The sequence below is a fragment of the Ambystoma mexicanum genome, chromosome 10 (assembly GCF_040938575.1).
Source record: "Ambystoma mexicanum isolate Mex_15411 chromosome 10, UKY_AmexF1_1, whole genome shotgun sequence".
Classification (NCBI taxonomy): Eukaryota; Metazoa; Chordata; class Amphibia; order Caudata; family Ambystomatidae; genus Ambystoma; species Ambystoma mexicanum.
The window spans coordinates 688,964,582-688,984,033 of record NC_090932.1 but is presented as its reverse complement, the minus strand read 5'-3'; the positions used below and the strand labels follow the sequence as shown (position 1 = coordinate 688,984,033).

At 48.3% G+C, this 19,452-nt stretch overlaps 1 protein-coding gene across 1 annotated transcript in view; it reads left to right on the top strand.

The window, feature by feature from the left end:
* Window positions 1-19,452, top strand: part of RASA2 (RAS p21 protein activator 2) — a 1,321,178-nt gene that overhangs the window by 591,082 nt on the left and 710,644 nt on the right. The gene's annotated exons all lie outside the window — the stretch shown is intronic.

Below are 19,452 nucleotides of genomic sequence, written 5' to 3'. Positions count from 1 at the left end.
AAATCCCAAGAGGGGAAAAACCGTCCGGTAATGTTGCAGAGGAGACAGAGCCGCAGGAGGATGAAAGGGTCTGCTTAGCATAGTAGACAAGTGAAGGCTTGTATGAAGAGCTGGCTCCAGCATCAAGAAATACTACAGGGGGGGAGCCAGGTGAGATCCAGAGGAACTGGTAGAACTGACGGAGAGGATTGAAGCAAGAAGACACAAGGAAGGTCCAAGTAACAAAGAGGGAACCCAGGGCAGAGCTCACGAGGAGCATTTGTAGCAGGAACCAGCAACGTTGAGATGCACTCGCAGATCGGATACCTGAAAGCTAAAAGAGGACCTAGGGCGCAAGAAGAAACAACTAGACCCTAACTCCTGTTGAGTCTAATACGTGATGTGCCGAATGAAGATGTCAACCACTCCAACAGGGAGATGGTCGCTGCGGGTACAGCTGCCAACCATTCCACAGGGCGGTATCCCTGACACAAGGCCCCCTGCCTGACCATGGGGAATTTTAGTGGGGGAGAGCATGGGGGGGCAGCATACGAAACCCAAGCTAGCAGATTGTGTGTCTGAAGGTGGTATAGGGAGGATCCCCTGTATAACCTCGCCAACTCCCACACTTGGCACGGGATGCTCACATGTGGCCCAGCATCCTTCTCTTTGCTCCTGTCCAGGTAAGTGTTAAAATGAATGGCAACAGTGATGCAAAGTTTCCCTTCTCCTCCAATCGCAGCCATTCATGTGTCCATGGTTGCGATAGTTCCAGACTATGTCTATTTAAAACAACTAAGCTTTGTGGTTTCAAACAAAAAGGTTGCTACAAATCCCATTCCTCTGGTCCTTACACTGGAGTGCCGTTCAAACATCAAATGCAGGGTGAACAATTGGAAGCGGTGTGCTTTGCAGACTGACACGGACCCTGAAAGCACACAAAAATGTCCCTGTGCTACCAGCTCAAAGTCTGTGTGAAACAAGCAAAGTGAGAGTTTGAAGGGGGTATTTGGTAATTAAAGGAGAAGACCATTAGGCAGGGAGGTGCAGAGTACTGGGAAGTGGAGGAGGAGTGTATTAGGAGTTAAAACATCAAAAAGAGGTGGGTGTGAGGAATTAGGAAGCTCGGTGAAAACAGGAGGTGGATTGGAAACCTCAGGAAGAGGCTGATGTAAATTGGGGGTTGTGGTCACGGGGCATAATGGTAGGAGGAACTCGACCAAGGTGTGTCGTTGAGGAGGAAAAGGAGCAGCACAGAAGTACTAAACTGAGAAAGAGGGTAGGAGATGAGTTTCTACTGCAGGGAGCTGACCGAGACCTCTCTAGTGAAACGCAAGCTTGGATAAAAGCAGGCTAGTTTTAGGAAAGATTTCTCTATAGGCAACTTTCCTTTCATATTCTATGGACCCCCAAACCTTTTGCTTTTGGTTTTGAACCTGTGCTAACATTTTGCAGGGATGTGAAGCGTTCAGCTTCACTCTTGTCATGGGGAAAGACCATCATTACTGGGCAGCTGTTTGCCTTTTGTCTTTTTTACCTGTTTCGGTAACCTTTTTACAGTGCACACAGCATTTTACAATGCACTGGGGCTACTTTTGTATCACCATAGTCTTTTACACTTGGGGTTTTTGGTCACACTTATATGTCCCTAAAGACAAGCTGGTGGCAGCAGATACAGTTGTACCATTTGGGCATTCTTTTTAGTGTGCACATTCACGTTTACCGCGACTGGCTACTAAATGTGGCTACTGGCCTAAAATGGACATGCCACGAGATTTTTCGCTTGACATTTGGCCATTTGTTGTTTGTCCTTCCTGCCTTCTCAGGTCAGGAAGTCCCTTATATGAACATTATTAGGCAAGATTTGGAGCAGTACCCTTTGAGTGCACTACAACAACGTTGGCCTCCTGGCAATAGGAACCCAACCTTTGGTTTAAGTCTGTACTACACAGGGTGGTAGTGTGGTTGAGCAGCCAGGCTTATCTCAAGAGGGGTCAATGTGAGCAGTAGGGTAGTTACACAGAGATTCACAGTGACACGTATTCAATCAAACTCTTACACTCAAGGTTTCTTGATTAAACAATTATCAATTTATTTAACAGTCAGTTTAAATACACCTTCTTCAGAAGGGGCAATATAATAGCAACACACAAATACACTTCGAAATACACACTCTTAGTTTCTCTAAATAAGCAAATACCCATTGGGGATGGCACACAGACACTTCCTACAACCTCAGGTGACTTAAATTGCTAGGACACCGTGGACATTAATATATTACTGGTACATTTAGTGCAATACTAAAATGAGTGTCAAAGAAAAGGGTTATTGGAATAAAACAAGAGATTACACAAATATTATGAAGCAGGTAAGTACTTTTTGAAACCCCTAATGCAAAGTAAGTTAACCCCTTCCTGGAAGGAAGACCAAACACACAGTCAGCGGGAGGAAGAGTCATTCAGGGAGCAAGGCCATGTCATTTGGGCAAAAGTCTAGGTGAGCTGAAGCACTTCTTGCAAAGTCTTGCACAATGTTTTAGATGTCTTTGCAGAAAAGAATCAAAGAAGGGCCACAAGCTGTTTAGGCTTGTGAGGTAAAGAAGCTGTTAGCAACTCTACAGAAGCAACCAAGACAAGTCTCAACTTAGAACAACTAAGGCTACACAACAGGAGGTAAGTTCTCTTACACTGTACAGTACCTTTTGGTTAGAAGAAATGGTTCCATCTGGCTTCTGTTCCTGTGCAGCTCTGCATTTCCTGTTGTTCCTGGGCCTCAGTCGTGGGGACAAGAGGGATGACGTCTGGAGGACTCCTGCACTGCAATGGGACGTTCAACAACAGCAAAGGACAAACTTCGATTCAGTGGCACTTCGCGGTTTCAGCGCCTCATGTCTCAGCAAATGGAGCCAACGCGGTTCTTGGCTGTTGAGATGGGTTTCCTTGCATCTGTGGTCCAACACTCTGTTAAGGTGGCTAAGGCTCTGTTAGTCCTGCTTCCTGGGAGTCCGGATGATCTTCCTGGAGCTCTTGGCCAACTTGAAAGCGATTCACTCCAATCTGGCGTTCCTCTAACTGGCGCTTCGGTTCCTGCAGCAGCAAGGAAGTACAGCCAGCTCTGAGAGGATGTCCAGACGAGTTCACTTTGGAGTTGATTGGCAGAGTGGCAGAAAGGCTTTCTGTTTCCAAATTGGCAGACTTGCAGTACTTTCCTGAATTGTGGACGTGAAGTCAGGATTGGCATATTCTTCCTCATCTTGAACGCCAATATCATCATTTGCCGGATCTCCATCTCTTCATCTTTCGTGGGCTCCTCACGTGGGAGAGGAAGACTGCATGGAAACATTGCAGTAACCATCTGGCACAGGTTTTAGGTGATCCACAGAAACTTGCCTAGTCCCTCTCAAGTGGTAGTGCAGGTAGGACAGCAGTTCTGGAACCTTTCACTCTGATTACCTGCACTGCTGGTCTGTAAGATGGGCCAAAAGGAGTCTTGTCAGGGATCTTTTCCAGGACCCCATTTCCTGATTTGAGAGTGTTCTCAGGACTGACCTCAGCAGCTTCCACCTGGAGGGATTGCCTCACAGCTTTGTCGCCAGCAGTTGCTCGTGCCTAGATAGGGGGCTCGAAAGAGTATGCAGGTCAGGCATATACATCTTTCTCCCAAACAAGAGTTCAAATGAGGGTCTTACCGTTGCATAGAGACTGGCGTGGTAAATTATTCACACTCCTGATTACTAAGGGCACATGGCCTAACCAGTTACCTCCCAGTGACGAAAATGCATTTAGTCAGGCTAACTTTTATGGTCTGATTGGCTCTTTCCACAATTCCATTCGTTTCAGCTCGGAAAGTATTGGAAAAATGCAACTCTGTTCCCCATGCTTCCTATGCCTTCTTCAGGGCCTCCCTGAGAAAGCAGGACCATTGTCCGCATGGAGCGTTTTGGTTGCGGTCATCGCTACTACATCCCTAAGTGCCTGTGTGACTGATTTGCAGTCTGCCTTCTTTTGAGGAATCATCCAGGTAAACCTAGTGCAAGAATCCACTATCACTAGAATGTACTTGTACTTATTCACTACTGGTAGTGGGCTTATGTGATCCTTATATTGGATCTCAAAGGGCGAGGCTGCCTTTCTCAAAGGAACGTCCTTTGGTGTTTTGCTGTCGTCCACAGTTGTCTTTAAACATGTGTCACATTTTGCTATATATATTTTCACCTGCTGTCGAAGCCCTGGCCACCAGAAACGGTCAAGGAGCAGCTTTGGAGTTGCACTTACCCCAAAATGGGCAGATGCAAGTCCAGCGTGTGGCTGCAATCAGCTTTTCCCTGTCTGCTCTATTAGGGATTCATTTTTGAATAGGATCCCCTTGTTTCATAGGGATGGCGACTATTGCTTTGTTATTTTCAATGTCATAAATGTAATTACTGGGGAAACCTTTTGGCCTAGGTACAATACCTAAACAAGCCTCTTTTATTTCCTCAGCCATTGTAGTCGCTGAGCGATTTATGGCTGCTATTGTTTTTCTCACGGTGTACTCTTTGGCATATTTATCTGCCAATGCATTGCCGTGCTATGAATTTGCCCTTTGGTATGTGCTCTTGTGTCTATCGCCCATAGCAAAGAGCAAGTTTAAGATCCAAAATCTGCTTCCTTAGTGGCCTGGAAGCAATAGTTTTACACCTAATGTCTTTGAAATAGTTTTGCATCCACCAATGCAAGTCAGTGTTACAAGCCCTGACAATGAAATCTGGATCTGAAACTACTAGTGTGGGCTTCCATGAATCTGCTTGGCGCAATGCAAGCAGTAACCCATGCAATTCAGCTGTCTGGGCAGACATGTCTCCCAGATGCTTGATTGCAATATCAGTGTGTATAAATGCTTCTTCATGTGTGAAGTGTCCTATGACTGCTGTGCACGTGGCAGTGTACTTAGACCATGTCCCCACCGCTGGAATTGCCGACTCATCGCAGTAAATTACCTGGAAAAAATCAAACGATGCCATGTCAGGCCGTGAGGGGTCTGGCTCTGTGTCCATTGTCCAACTCAATCCACTCAGTCTTTGCAATTCTGCCTTATAATGGTACTTTACATCTGGAGCATGTTGAGATGCTACCCATTGAATCCATCTAGTGTGTAATGCTTTTGCATTTGGCACGCTAGCTTTTGTAGCAGCTTCAAGTTGAGCTAAAAGTGTGTTTATGTGTATGGTTCTTGCCATAGGTCTCTCTTTCTAAATAATCATCTGAACTGAAGCCAGAATTTTCTCCTCGGGTGCAAATTTTAACTCAGGTGTGGAATATACATGTGACTTATATGCAATTGGTTTAGTCTCCCCTAGATTGCACACTGTGTATGTGAAAGGATTGTCTCCCACCACCAGGTTTATCTCTAAGTCTTTATCTGTTTTCCTGTCCTGCAAAGGACCAGTTTGAGTCATTAATGAATGCACCTGGTGCAGACTGTGAGTGTGTTCTGGCAGCCAGTGAGCTGCCTTGAAATTCAGTTTTATCAAAGCATACAATGGTTTGACTAGCTTGGCAAAATTAGAAACCTACGATCTGCCAAAATCTAACAGCCCTAGAATGGCTTTTAACTGCCTAAGCGTAGTGGGCAGTCTTTTATTGGCACACTTCTCAAGAAAATCTGCTGACAAGCCTCTGCCTTCATCTGAAAGAGTGAATCCTAGAAAGGTAACCTCACGATGAGCTATTCTTGATTTTTAAAAAATGAATCTGGTACCCTTTTGCAGCCAATGTGTGAATGACTCCGTCTACTTGTTGCAAGTGCTCACTGAAATCCTGACGAGTGAGGCAAATATCATCTGTATTCTACTTTAGAATGTGCTAGGTGAATTTTTATACCCCTGCTTTATTCTAGTGAACTGGAAATGTGTTCCCTTAAGCGTAAATGCAGTGTATTTCTGGCTTCTACTCTTAAAGGTTGTGTGAAATACCCATTGCCTAGATCAAGGTTTGTTTTATATTTACATCTGTGTAAATTGGCTAGCAATCCAGAACTGTGTTGTTTCTGGACTGCCTCTGTCTTACAATGTGCATTCCAAATTCGAAAATCCACAATAAAACGGTAAGTACCATCAGGTTTTAAAACTGGGAGCACTGGACTGTTATGTGGGCTAGCTTGCTTTATGATTACCCCTTGGTCCATTAGCTGGTCTACTATGGTTTGCATGTGGTCAACTGCCTGTGGTTTAATTGTATACTGCTTTTGTGGCAGGGGTGGTTTCAGTCCTGGAATCACATGCGCTGGACATTCCTAGTCATGCACTACATGATTTCTAAACAGCTGCACCGCTGCCAGCGCTGACCATTTCCGTGCACATTTTTGCATTAGTTCCCAACTCACTTCTTTTGAAAAAGCAGGCATTACCACCTCTTCACCCCTTGGTGCTTCCGTACATACAATGGTGGCCAATCTTGAAATGGTAACAGCCCTTTATATTGAAGGTGTAACTGAGGCCAAAATAGTGCTTCAATTTTCTTTGGCTGTTGGCCTTCTAGCTGAATAGTTACAAAATACACTTCATTATGTGCTAATGTCTGCCCAGTGGGAGTAGTGTTCTGTGTGTGCCCTTGTGTGCTCCAGTAGTGCCTTGTGGCTGCATTAAAATATGGAAATGTCAGACCCAGAGTCTAATAGTACCTCAATCCAATCCAGGTGTCGCTTAGTCTTGGGGACGATGCGATGAGTGCATGGACTCTGCATTTTGTGAAACCTGTAGGTCTGCTGTGTTTTTTTTTCTCAACCTTCACCTCAGCCTTAGAACTGTCTGGCATCCTTGCCTGTTGGGAAGGAGATGCACTCTCATCAGTGCCATACTTCTGTGGACATTTCATGTATATCCTATTTCTAAAATCATAGTCAGTAAGTCTGAAATGGGAACTGTTCTGTGTCAGTCAACTGCTGACGCACCACAGCCTACACGCCGTGACCCAGGAAGGTCCAGCAGTTGCGGGGGTGCTCCAGCGCCACGGACGAAAGTTGGCTGTTGAGCGCAGTTACCCAGTTTTGGTTTGGTTACAAGTTTGTTTGGTTTTAGTTTGTTATAGAATTGTAAATGGTTTGATGCCTACACAAAATATGGTGTGCAGTATGAAGTGCAGGTACGTTGATGTGTGCGTCTGGAAGGGGGAAAAGACTACCTGTGGCGAGAGATTAAAAGGGCCACTGGGATGGGACCCGAGACCAGGGGGATCAAAAGGCTAGGGAGATTGGACCTACTCACTGGAATGGCTAACAAAATCAAAATTCTAACATTGAATGTCTGGGGCCTGGGGACATATATGCGCAGGATCCGAGTGAAGTCCTATCTCAATAGGAAGCGGGTGTCCATTGCACTGCTCCAGGAGACCCACCTGACGCAACAAACCATGGGAACGTTGTTGGACCACTGGGACGGGCAGTGTTACGGAGCTCCCTACACCAAGTATGCCCGGGGGGTACTCATTTGGATAAGTCCAGCAGTCCCATTCAAAGCCTAACTTGGGAGGTGGACCCTGAGGGCCGATACCTGGTGGTAAGGGGATGGATCGAACAAGTTGAAGTCTGCATAATAAACTCTTACTTCCCCAACCACTGGATCCCAAAACATTTAGATGTGCTGGGGGCCAAACTAGCCCACCATCAAGATAGCTTCTGTATCTGGGGAGGGGATCTTAACTGTGTCAGGGACTGGGCGCTGGACAGATCCAAACCGACAGCAACCAGAAACGATGCAGCGTCAGAGGCGCTAAATGTGTTGGTCGAAGCTTTAGACCTGGCTGACATGTGGCGGGAGCACCACCCAGTGGACAGGGGCTACTCGTATTTCTCCTCCCCACACACCCTTCACACTAGAATCGATTACCTATTCGTGCCCAAGCACCACCTGCCACAAATAGAGTCAGCACAGTACTTGGGCAGATCAATCTCGGATCACTCGCTACTGCTAGCGACATGGAAAACGAGGGGCCTCAGGCCACCCACACCACTTTGGCACATGTCATCAGACGCCTTGACCGATCAGGCCTTCACGGAAGGGCTACGAGATAAACTGGAGGCGTACATATAGAGGTCAATGTGGGCAGCATTGAGCGATGGGGCACAGTCTGGGAAGCAATGAAAGTAGTGGTGAGGGGCGAGGCCATCACAGTAGCGGGAGGCATAAAGAAAACACTAAGAGCTTAACTAGAGAAAATGGAGGACGAGATAAAACACAAGGAATCTAAGATGCAGGGGACATGGGAGGAGGAGCGCGTACTGACGAAGCTGCAAGGGGATTGCTAGGAAGCATGGGTAAGGCTCTCCAAATTTGATTACGCAATGAAAACCACCAGGGCACACGCTGAGGGAGACAGACCTAGCAGGATATTGGCATGGCTATGTAAAAGGGAACACCCTAGGCACCAAGTCACGGAGATCAAAGACGCAGCTGCATAGTACACAAAACACAACAAGAAATAAACAACACATTATGGGACTTTTATTCCCGACTGTACAGCCACGAACACCCTGTGGCGCAGCCAGACATACTGGATACACTGGAGAAAATAGGTCGCCCCAAGATAGTCGGCACAATGTGAAGCCAGGGATGAGGAAATAACAGGGGATGACATCGCTGAGGGAATACGATCCCTTGTCTCCAGCAAAACACCTGGCAGTGATGGACTCCCACCGAAGTTCTACAAAACGTACGAGACAGCCATTACGCCGGTGTTGCTGGAGGTTTACCAAGAAGCATTCACCAATGCGGAACTGCCGGGATCCATGAGAGAAACACTAATTGTCCCGATACCCAAGCCTGGCAAACCAACGGAAGAATGCGACTCCTATCGCCCACTAGCGATGCTGAACTAGGATGTCAAGATCCTCACCACAATACTAGCTAAGCGTGTGAACAGAATAATAGGGGGCGTAATACATAGTGATCAGACAGGCTTCGTACCCGGGCGCAGCACTGCATTAAACTTACGTAAACTGCAACACATCCTGGCGCAGACAGAGGGATCCCAAAGAGAATATGCTATACTCTCCCTAGACGCTATAAAAGCGTTTGATTCAATTTACTGGGAGTGGCTACTGGCGACACTACGGGAGTTCGGATTTGGGGAGGTCTTCATTCGCTGGGTTCGGATCCTATACACAAACCCCAAAGCTAAGGTCAAAACTGGGAGGATGGTGTCGGCGATCTGGGACATAAAGAGGGGCGTCCAGACAGGGCTGCCCGCTATCCCCAATGCTGTACGTCCTGGGTTTTGAGCCAATAGCGATATGCCTTAGGAAACCATATCTAGATGCCGGCATCTGGGTTGGGGGAGTGGGACACCTACTGTCACTCTACGCAGATGATGTGCTACTATACATAAGGGATCCACATCTAAATGTCCCAGTCATCCTAGACATACTAGATAACTACGCCAAAGTGTCAGGCATCAGCTTCAGCTGATCTAAATCATGCATATTCCCAATAGCGGGGCTAAGCGGGAAGGACATCAGCACATTACCAGCAGTGGGACACAACTGGGAGACAAACTCGTTCAGATACCTGGGGGTCAACACAAAGCACACACCAGAACAAATGCATGAGCAGAACACGGCAAGGGTGACGCAGGGCCTGGGGAAGTCCATGAAGTTCTGGTCTAAGCTGCGACTATCACTTCTAGGCAGGGTGGCCATCACCAAAATTATTATCCTGCCGAGATTTCTGTACTTCTTTAACACTGTGCACTACTACATGAAAGTGTCTTTCTTTCGCACCCTGGAGACACTGATCCGGGAATTTCTGTGGGGCACCGCCCGCCACAAACTCTCACTAACAACACTACACCTACCGTACGACAACGGGGACGTGAAATTGCCAAATCTGGAGAGGTATTACCTAGCAGCTCAACTCAGCCATGTGGTCAAATGGCTGGTGGATGACTCCACCTCAGAAACAGGCCTGATGCAACACCTAGTGGCCCCCATTAAACTGAAAGAAATACTGTGGGTAACGCACAGGGACACAGAACACACCCCAATGGTGGTAATGCTAGGAAGGAAAATATGGAGGAGGGCACAAGCCCTACTGAAACTTGAGCGCCCTTACTCCCCAGAAGTGCCAATAGCAGCAGACACATGCCGAGACAGCACAGACATGGCGGTACTGAGAAGATGGGAAGGGAAAGGGATATACGCATTGGGCGATGTATACGAAGAGGGGGCCTTCAGGGAGTTCAACTCAATGCAAGAAAGAGAAGGGATCTCGAGTGGGCAGGTCCTCAGATACCAACATATCCAACATATCCGGCTAAAGGCAGATGGGAGGGTTGGGCGGAGGAACCGCAAGCGGAACCATTACGCACGCTAATGTACAATCTGTGCGAGGGTTGGCGTTCGGTTTCAAGGTTGTACAACATATTAATAGACACATCCAACCCCAAGAGCACGACACTAAAAGAGAAGTGGGAGGCAGATCTGGGCACTGTGATAACCAAAAAAGAATGGGAGAGGATACTGGGTTACCCCAGAGCAGTGTCAAGGAACCATCGCTTTTAATAGATACAACTAAATGTACTATATCGAACCTACATGACTACACACAGGGTTGCCACATTCAATAAGAGCACTAACTCACGATGGCCATGGTGTGGAGGAGAAGGCGCCGACATGATACATATGTTCTGGGGGTGCGGGCGGGTGCAAGGTTTCTGGGCGCGCATAGAACAAGCTTGCAGAGTGGCTGGTGTAGTAAGGTTTAAATGGTCGACAAAGGAATGCCTGCTCGATGCTTACCCCAGGGTTAGCTAATACAAGCACATGCTTAGATTCATGGACCTAGCGTGCGTCTTAGCCAAAAGAACCATTGCCATGTCTTGGAAAAAGGCTGGAGGGCCACAATATGGTAAATGGCACAGGGAATTCGAGAGGTGGGCAGAGGCGGAAACCCAGGTGTGGCTGGAAGGGGTCAATAGATCGAGCAGGACGGCAACGACAAATGGGCCGCATGGAAGGCACTGGTGTGGGACATGTTCCACCCGTCAGACGATAAACCTCCCTCAGTGGGCCAGGCACTGTGAAACACACTTACCCCATGCCTGCACAGCCGCCCACCCACACCCAACTGACAATGGCCGATAGGGACATCAGGAAAGGAGGGGCAAGAACTATATACCGAGCACCAGGATGCCTACCCCGTTGAGCTATGCAATGCACCATAAGACCTGTGTATGAAACTGTTTGGTTATTGTTTGAAGGTTACTATTAAATCTTGGCATAAATGTAGGACTTGAATGGAAAATGACACATTGAAATGCATCGCTGGATCTAATCAAATGCCAATTAAAACATTTTAAAATAAAATGAACTGCATACACCGGAATTTGAAGTTAAGGGAGACCTTACGTGTGTGTGTGCACATCTTTTCCATAGGCCATCCGAGATCTCAAGGCCGAGCTCGCCCGCACATTCGCGCATGCTCGGACCGGCTGGGCCTGGGACTTTGTCAGTAGCATTTTATATATGGAGGAGACCAGCCCACGACTGTCACTAGAGTTGGCTATATATTGCAATTCAGGTGTTTCAGGGGGCTCGTCCGGGTATGAAGCCCACATGGTGCGGACAGCTGCACGCAGGCTGTAGTACTGCAGCATCTACAAGGCAGATCTGGAATGGCCGGGTCACCACGTTTCTGGAGTTATAAATTTACCCTTAGGGAATAGATCGGATAAAGCCAGGTATCCCAATTCCTGCCATCGGCGAGACAAGAGTTTATCATGTGTGGGTTCAATCCCGGGGAACTCCCAGATGGGGAGCAATCTATAGTATGGTCATGGGTCTGATGACACATCAATAAGTCAGTGACATGCCCTTAGTGTGGATGCAACGGGATCCGAAGCTGCCTCAGTTTCGTACCCACAATGAAGGATTAAAGACATGGTATGCGTCCCAGCTGTCGCCAGCTTCTCAAGTTTGACATGAGGTGGGGCTGTAGGGTGTTGGTACCAGTGCATAGCATACCAGGCTTGGGCCGCGCACCAGTACAGAGTTAGATTGGGGGCAACAAAGCCCCCCTTATCATATGGTAACGTCTTGTGTTCCCATTTTTTCCGGACCGCACCCGAGTGCCACAGGAATTGTGTGGTTTTCTTGTGTAAATTGTTGAAGTATTTTTTCCCAGGCCAAATCGGGACATTGGCGAAGATGTACAGGAGCTTAGGAACCAATATAATTTTGATCAAGAACAACTTCCCAGCCAGCAACAGAGGTAGGGATCGCCATCGCAGCATCATAGACTCGAAATGTTGTGCAGTTGTAACATAATAATCGATAAACAGGGACGATCTGGACAGCAACACCTGTACCCCCAGGTACTTGATGCCATCAGGGGACCAGCGGAGGGGGTACTCGCAAGGTGTTTGTTGCGTCGAGGCGGTGAGCGGGAATATTTCCGATTTTGAAAAGTTGATAGTAAAGCCCGAGAACGTTCCAACCTGTGTTATGTCCCGAAGCATAGAGTTCAGGTGAGAGGCCGGGCCCCTTACGTATAGTACTACGTCGTCTGCATACAAGGGGAATATTTCTGGGGTGTCTGTTAGACGTAGACCCTTCCGAGAATGCCTTGCCCTGACATAGTCCGCCATTGGCTCGATAGCCATTGCAAATAGAATGGGGGGAAAAAGGGCATCCTTGTCGGGTGCCTCGAAGTAGGGGAATAGATGCCGAGGTCATGGAGTTGACCAGTACTCTGGCTGTGGGACTCGTATACAGCAATTTCATATATTGTATCATGGAAGGGCCCACTCCCATCTTCTCAAGGACCCGCCACAAATATTGCCTTGAAACCATGTCAAATGCCTTTTGGGCATCGAGTGTGACCACCACGGCAGAGGCTCCCTGGTCGATCCTAGACATTACATTGAAAATCCGTCTGATATTAAGAGAGGTCGATCACCCGGACACAAATCCCCTCTGGTCCTCATGTACGAGGTGCGGCATGATTGGGATGAACCTATTCGCAATGGTCTTGGCGAATATTTTGGTGTCAATATTGATAAGTGACAGTGGCCTGTAGGATCCACAATCGTTGCTGCGTTTTCCAGGCTTGAGCAAGACGGTTATAATTGCCTCGCGCAACGATGGAGGAAGGATGGACTCAGCAAGTGACTCGGTCCAGACCTCCAGTAACCTGGGCACCAGCAGCGCCACATGCTCCTGATAGAATTCAGAGGTGAGTCTGTCCGGACCCGGGGCTTTACCCTTCAGAAGGTTGGTTATCGCGGTGATTATATCATCGAGTGATAGGCATATCGAGTTGTTCCCTAGTAGATTGGGAGATATGTCATGAGGATTTGGTCTAGGAGTTGTTGGATGTCTCGAGTGCTATGTTCGTGAGATGGCGTGTATAGTTTGGCATAGAAGTCAGAAAACCTCTCCAAAATCTTTTGGTCCAACCATTGTAGGGTGCCATGTTCATCTCTAATACAGTCAATCTGGACCCTGCCTCCCTCCGCCCAGACCAGCCTTGCAAGTGTTCTCCCTGGTCTGTTGCCTTCCCCATATCTCCTTGCTGCACAGGGGCGGGCTAGGTATGGTATTTCCCTCAGGGCATGTGACTCAAACACCTCTAGTTCCTCCCTGATTTGCGCTAATTTAAGAAGACTGTCAGCAGTCGCGCACTCACGTTCCAGGTCCTTGAGTTTAGTCTTGAAGCGATGTAGATCGCTCCTGATGGTTTTTAACACACCCGCCTCCCGGGAAATGGACATTCCCCTTATGTACACCTTAAAGGCCTCCCAGCGGACCCCCATGGTAGTATCCTTCTCTGCGTTGCATTCGAAAAATGTTTTTATGTCAGATAGTATCTTTGCCTTAAAGACTATGTCTAGTAGAGCTTCCCGACTTGAAGCGCCAGGTGGAGCGGGACGGCGGGGCAGGACCCAGATCGACCAGTACCGTCACTGGAGCATGGTCGGACAGTGTACGAGTGAGTATATGAGAGTCTACAACCCGTCCCACCACATTTCCTGACACCAGGAAAAGATCTATCCTTGAAGAGCTATCGTGCACCGAAGAATAGTAGGTATATTCGCGATCCAGGGGGTGAAGGGTCCTCCATACATCCTGCAGGCCAAGTAATTGAATATATGAGTGTAGTCTCCTAGCAGCTCGGGCTAGAGCCCTGGGTGCTGTTCCTGTTCTATCCAGATTGGTATTCAATATCAAGTTCATATCTCCACCCCAGATTATTGGGACCCCAATGTGTACCCCATCAGTAGGGAAACCACAGCATCCAAAAAATCAGGGTTGTCCACATTTGGGCCAAAAGTATTCACCAGGAAGTACTCAGCACCCATCACCACACAGTGTAGAATGACATACCTCCCCTCAGTGTCTATATGGCTCCTCTTCAGCGGGAATTTAACCGACTTATGCACTAGCATCAGAACCCCTCTAGATTATGTGGAGTAAGTGGTGTAAAACCTTCTAGGCCCCCAGGAAGCTGCTATATATGATGCAAGGTGGCCCCGGGCATGGGTTTCTTGTAACAGTAGAATCTTCACGCTGTGTCTTTGAGCATTCGCTGTGATCCTACGAGCTTTCGTGTAATTCCTATCCCCCTGACATTCCAGGACATTATTCGTACAGCCATGACTCCATCTCAAGGCACATCCCAGACCGTGTGAGGCTTGTGCAGCATCAGGCCGCTCCCAGCACAACCGTACCAACATTGGGTGAATTTCAGGTGAGCGGGAAACAGCATAGCATAGTCAGTCTTCCTTTCCCAAAACATTTTCTTCACTCCATTGAATTGTCGTCGTTCCTGCTGTACCCCAGTGGAAAAATCTGGGATGATTCTGATGACTTGGGCGTCCAGTCTGAGTTCTCCCTTTTCACGTGCCAGCCGAAGTATGTGGTCTCTGTCTCTATAACTGAGGATCTTCACAATGATAGGCCTTGGGAAATCTCTGGGCTTTGGGTGAGGGGCCAGTGTGCGGTGCGCATGCTCAACAGCAAAGAACGAGGAGAGCTCGGGTTTATCGAGTAGGTCTTTCAGGAGGTGTTCTGTTGCGAGCTCCATGCGTCCCTTGAGCACAGTTTTAGGGACCCCCACGATGCACATGTTTCTGCGCGACCTAGATTCCAAGTCGTCGCACTTGGCTTTGACAAATTTCATGTCACGAGAGAGTGTGGCCACAGTGTCCTGAAGTGCATGTACCCCGTCCTCGTTCACGCCAATCCTGGTCTCTGCTTCAGCAATTCTAGTTCCATGTTGGTCAAGTTTGGTCTTGAGGGATGCCACATTAGCATTGATGTCGTCAAGTTTTTCATGAAAGGACGCAAAGTTCTTGGCCATAGATTCCATCATGGCTGTTAAATCAGGGAGGGGGGATTCACCAATAGATCAGTACCCTCCTGATCCGCAGGAGAACACTCCTGATCGGGCCTCGGTGTCGCCTTGGCGTACTTGTCCATGGCTCCGGTCTTGCTGGCCCGTCGAGATCTGTTGGACATGGTAGGAGCGGGTAGGTGAGTTCACTCAGTCAGCGAGTCGTCTCTGTTAGGGAGAATTCTCTTTTTAGGCTGAATTTCCTAACCTAGTGAGTCCCCCAGCAGCTTTGCTGGATTTCTGGAGTTTGTTTTTTTCTCCTGCCAAGAGTGAGACTCTTTTTCTCCCACTCTTGGACATGATTTATGGTGTTCCTTTGACTGTTAATGTGTTTTATGGGCTATGGGGTCCTTTACTCCATAGGGTCTCATGTGTTTTTACTATGTGTGTTACACAGCACCCTCCGTGCAGTGACACAGGGGTGTCATAGTGGCACCCCACCATAGACTCCATACCCTGGGACTGACTACTGTCTCCCAGGGCACGTAAAGTCACCATTGGCTTTACTAGTCCCAAATTATGAACAGAAACCAGTACAAACCATCATATTGTGGACGTACTAGTCGGGGCAATTCGATTGGCCCGAGGTCTGTTAGTCGAGGGGGCACGTCTCCGTCCCCCCTGATCGAGTTTTGGCTGGTGGCAGTGGATACTACTTTTTATATTCGACCGCGAATATATCCCTATGGGATTTTCCCATTGTTCGAGGCTACCAACTTTAATTATTTAATTCTCATAGCCTCGAACATACCGCCGGTTTATTTATTTAATATTAATTCGCCGGTTGGTATTTTTTGCCAGGACTCGATTCTGAAATGGCGTTTGTGTTCTCTTCTGTGACTCCAACCCAAGTCGAGCCCTTTGTTCCACTTTTGGCGGGCTTCTCCACAGAAGCCTCCAAAAGTGGTGCCACTCTGTTTGGGTACCACAGGGGGTGTGGGAGGGGGTTTAGGCACCCTGGACTGAGTTACCTTGGTAACTCAAGTCACACTCTTGTGTGATTGGCCCAAGTGGTGAGCCGGCCGGCTCACCACTTAGCAAGTTTGATTGACAGCTAGGCTGAGTGAATGGGGGTGTGCTGCATAAAAGCAGGGCTTTGGGGACTGGAACTTCAGAAGTCGCCACAGGACCTGAGAATCCGACGAGGGAGAAGCTGAGCCGGCCTGCTACGACGACACCACCGGTGGAGCCCTGCGGAACCGACTCACCACTTCCCGACGACAGAGAAGATCTCCCTGCTGGAGAGTCTTCTTCCCCTGACTGGTGGGCACAACCAGTTTACCTTCTTTTCCTTGCATCCCAGGACGTCTTGTGGTCGATTTGCCCGTGCCAAGCACCACTGGACCGTGAATAAAAGGACCGCTCCTTTTAACTGACAACTCCGCGGCTGGTTTCTTCCCTGGCAGTGCAACGGACTCCTGTCTTCCTCCCCGACGAGACCCTCTCTTCCCCCAGACAAAGCACCGACTTGCATCCGCTGCCAGGAACAACCGCCCCCGCTGGAGTATTCTCACCACTTTAAGGTACCGTGTCCGCCAGGCCTCCCTTTCTAAAGATTGCTACAAGGTAATAATAATCCCTTAACCTTCTGGACTGGGCTGGCCGCCTTGACCATCTAACTGGTCCCTTTCTTTTGGTCCAACTCTTTCTGAACCTTGTCGAGACTTTTGTGCACTTTTCAACCGTGTGACCTTGGACACATTTCGTTCTGATCCTCTTAAAGTGGATCCGGCTTTCTGAACTCTAACTTCACGGTTTGACTCTGCCTTCCTCTCTTGCTGTGTTCTTGTGAAAGTGTTGACATCTGTTTCAATTTATACTCTGCCTTTCTCTCCCTTTTAAAACAAATTATTAGAGTGCCATCTGCGTTAAGCGCTCACCGCTGTCTGAAAATAAGTGGGGCTTTACTTAAGACTTGTCTAATATTCTTTTAAGGGAGTGTATATCTTTAAGTGACCATGTTTTTGAACTGCTTAATATTAGTGCCTGTGTGTTTTATTAGATGTGGTTTTAAATAAATAATTATATCTCTTTTACACCAAGCTCTGGTCAGTGTTTGCTTGTTCTACTATGTTCTTTTGACCTATTGTGAATACTCTGTATACTGCCTAACTCTTCTTGAGGGAAGTCTGACTGCTCAGCCACAACTACCAAGTAAATCTGTGTGGGACAGACTGCTACCAAGTGGGTTTACTGCCAAACACCTGTAGTCTTAAATCTTTTGCAGTGGTCCCAGAGGGAACTGCACAGGTTTCTGCCTAACAGTCTCGCAAGTTCAGTCGGGATGTCCGACACAGCAACACCCAGATCAGGCCACGGGAAGGGGAGAACTACGATCTGAGTCCCACGGGCAGTTTGTCCGCCTGGTACGGTAGTCGCAATCAGGCCATTAGTGTGCGGACTTCGTTCAGGAAGGTGGTTCACCCGAGGAGCTCATGAGGGATGGGCCAACAGCCTGGTGCAGGCACAAGAGGGCGGGATATGTGTGGTTGTTGCGTGAAGCACTCAACGGTCGGCCCGCTACTGAGAGGGGCGGCCCTGGAACAGCAAGTTAGGACTTTCAGTGGTAGTCGTGGCAAGGAAAAGGTGATCCCAATCAGGGCCGTTGGCTGAGGAGGGAGAAACCAGTGATGCTACAGTAGCAGAAGGATCAGTGTCAGTCGCCTCTAGGAGATCGGCACAGGGCAGGCTGGTGTTGCCCAGCACAGTGCTATGGGTTCTGGAGTGTCGGAAGGATGCAGCAGGGTTAAAGTAATGGTTCGCCTAAAATTTTAATTTCAAAAATAGATAGGCAATATTAAAAAAAATATACTCGCACTTTTTTTTTTATTCTTATGTAACATTTTGAGCTATTCAAGCTTAAAATTTGCAAAAGCAAGCACATGGGCGCATCCATTTTGCGAAATGGATGCCCGCCTGTGCTGGCTTTTGCTTTTGCGGCACTAATGAAGGAAAAGCCAGCCAGCTGTAGTAAACAAAAGCTACCACTGGGTGGCTTTTCATTCATTGGTGCTGTACGCGCAGGACGGGGACCGGAGACTACAGGCAGAAAAGCTGCAGCTGCATCTCGGTAAATGCTATTTTTTTAATAAAAATAAACACTAGCTGCGTTTTTTTTTCTAAGTTTTCCAGACTGGAGGAGCCCGGAAAACTTAGAAATAAAACCGCAGCTTTAAAAACGTTATATTTATGTTTGCAGTCGCTTTTGAAGCGACCGCAAACATAAATGCAACGTTATTGTGTTTGAAAACGCTGCGGTTTTTCTTTCCAAGTTTCTCAGGCTAGGAGCTGTGTTTTCCGCCCCAGGTGAGGGCTCTTCACATTCTGCAGATGGTGAACAAGTTTCAACATGCCCAGAGTCTCCCGGTGTTCGAGTTCTTGAGGTTGCTCGGCCTCATGGCATCCTGCATTCTCCTGGTGCCAGAGGCCAGGCTGCAGATGAGATTGCTGCAGTGGTCTCTCAAGATGCAGTGGTCACAGTTCTCCGGCAGGATGTCGGATCCCGTTCAGGTGCCGCCCTCGGTCGACCAGGATCTTCTGTGGTGGGCCATCAAAGGCAATCTGATGAAGGGGGCTCCATTTTGGCTACCCTGGCCGGAGGTGACGATCGTGACGAACGCATCCATCACGGGATGGGGAGCTCATGGCAACGAATTGACAGTCAACGGTCGTTGGTCTCCGTTGGAGTCCAGACTCCATATCAATCTGTTGGAGCTGAGGGTCGTCAGGCTAGCCCTGAAGGCTTTTCTGCCATCTGTGCCGGGGTAGAATGTCCTGATTCTGACGGACAATACAGTAGCCATGCACTACCTCAACAAAAGGGGGGGGCAGGGTTTTTCCTCTCTGTGCAGAGAGGCCATGCGGCTCTGGTTCTGGGCCATCCAGCAGGAAATTTCGATCTCGGCAGTTCATCTGGCGGGAGAGGAAAATGCAGTGGCGGACGCTCTGAGCAGGCAGAGCACTGTCTCTCACGAGTGGGAGCTGGCTCAGGAGATTCTCCAGGAGATCTTCACCCTTTGGGGGACCCCTCAAGTGGAGCTCTTCGCCACCAGTGTCAACCGGAAGTGCGAAAGATCCTGCTTGCGGGAATTTCCTCCAAAAGGAGCCTT